The 2,034-nt window shown below is 23.2% G+C and overlaps 1 long non-coding RNA gene across 1 annotated transcript; it reads left to right on the plus strand.

Moving 5' to 3' along the window:
• Positions 1-1,105: 1,105 nt before the first annotated feature.
• LOC124376900 lies at positions 1,106-1,373 on the plus strand. The gene is made up of 2 exons (XR_006923983.1): positions 1,106-1,189; positions 1,230-1,373. It is a non-coding gene; the product is annotated as an uncharacterized LOC124376900 (long non-coding RNA).
• The last annotated feature ends 661 nt before the right edge of the window (positions 1,374-2,034 follow it).

The raw sequence follows: 2,034 nt of genomic DNA on the forward strand, positions 1-2,034 counted from the left end.
CTTATTATTATTATATTTTAACATCTGAGAATTTTATCATTATTATTATTATATTTTAACATCTGAGAATTTTATCATTATTATTATTATTATTATATTTTAACATCTGAGAATTTTATCATTATTATTATTATATTTTAACATCTGAGAATTTTATCATTATTATTATTATATTTTAACATCTGAGAATTTTATCATTATTATTATTATTATATTTTAACATCTGAGAATTTTATCATTATTATTATTATTATATTTTAACATCTGAGAATTTTATCATTATTATTATTATTATTATTATATTTTAACATCTGAGAATTTTATCATTATTATTATTATATTTTAACATCTGAGAATTTTATCATTATTATTATTATTATATTTTAACATCTGAGAATTTTATCATTATTATTATTATTATTATTATTATATTTTAACATCTGAGAATTTTATCATTATTATTATTATTTTATTATTATTATTTTATTATTATTATTATTATTATTTTATTATTATTATTATTATTATATTTTAACATCTGAGAATTTTATCATTATTATTATTATATTTTAACATCTGAGAATTTTATCATTATTATTATTATATTTTAACATCTGAGAATTTTATCATTATTATTATTATATTTTAACATCTGAGAATTTTATCATTATTATTATTATATTTTAACATCTGAGAATTTTATCATTATTATTATTATATTTTAACATCTGAGAATTTTATCATTATTATTATTATTATTATTATTATTATTATTATATTTTAATAGTTAATGCCCCGTATCTATTAACTAAAGCAAGACTTATTGTAAGTTAATGAATCAGCAGGAGGAGCAGCTCAGTGAAGAAATGTCCAGTATATAATTAAACTAATATACAGCAATCACACTAAACGATATGATATCATCTACATCTCCATGGTTACAACATGAGACGATTCTGAGCAAAGAATGTGCTTCTGTAGATAATAAACTTTTAAGATAAAACTTTATTTCCAGAAAGTGGTGTAGAAAGAAAGAAAGAAGAGTAAATAAAACTCCATTTATTTTTCTTCTATACTTTATATAAAATGATTATAGTTTTATGTTTTTTTTTGTAGGAAATATTATATAATACATCATATACATATTATATACATCCAGGTGTGTGTGTGTGTGTGTGTGTGTGTGTGTGTGTGTGTGTGTGTGTGTGTGTGTGTGTGTGTGTGTGCAGGCACTAAAGATGGCACTGATCCCATACTGGGTTGATCACCTGATACTAGTAAGAAATGGAGATCAGATCAGAGAGAAAATAAAGAATGGATTGGGTCTGATCCTGTAGCATAAAGATAGAAACTCTATTAAATACTAACTAAAGGACAAAGTAATACATGTGATTTGGACTCCTTCTGCTCTGGGCTTTTTCACATCAACTCCTCAGATCCTGTAGATAAACGTGTTCTCGGTTTGCAGACACGGAAATGCAGGAACACTGGAGTCTTCACACAATTGTTCATCACCATTAAACACTAGAAGAGAAAGAAGTGAATCAGTAACAGTAGTAAATAACACTAATGTAGTAAATAACGCTAATGTAGTAAATAACACTAATGTAAATAACACTGATGTAGTAAATAACACTAATGTAAATAACACTGATGTAGTAAATAACACTAATGTAGTAAATAACACTGATGTAGTAAATAACACTTATGTAGTAAATAACACTAATGTAGTAAATAACACTGATGTAGTAAATAACTAATGTAGTAAATAACACTGATGTAGTAAATAACTAATGTAGTAAATAACACTGATGTAGTAAATAACACTGATGTAGTAAATAACACTATGTAGTAAATAACACTAATGTAGTAAATAACACTGATGTAGTAAATAACTAATGTAGTAAATAACACTGATGTAGTAAATAACACTAATGTAGTAAATAACTGATGTAGTAAATAACACTAATGTAGTAAATAACACTGATGTAGTAAATAACACTGATGTAGTAAATAACTAATGTAGTAAATAAC

The sequence above is a fragment of the Silurus meridionalis genome, chromosome 23 (assembly GCF_014805685.1).
Source record: "Silurus meridionalis isolate SWU-2019-XX chromosome 23, ASM1480568v1, whole genome shotgun sequence".
NCBI classification, from domain to species: Eukaryota; Metazoa; Chordata; class Actinopteri; order Siluriformes; family Siluridae; genus Silurus; species Silurus meridionalis.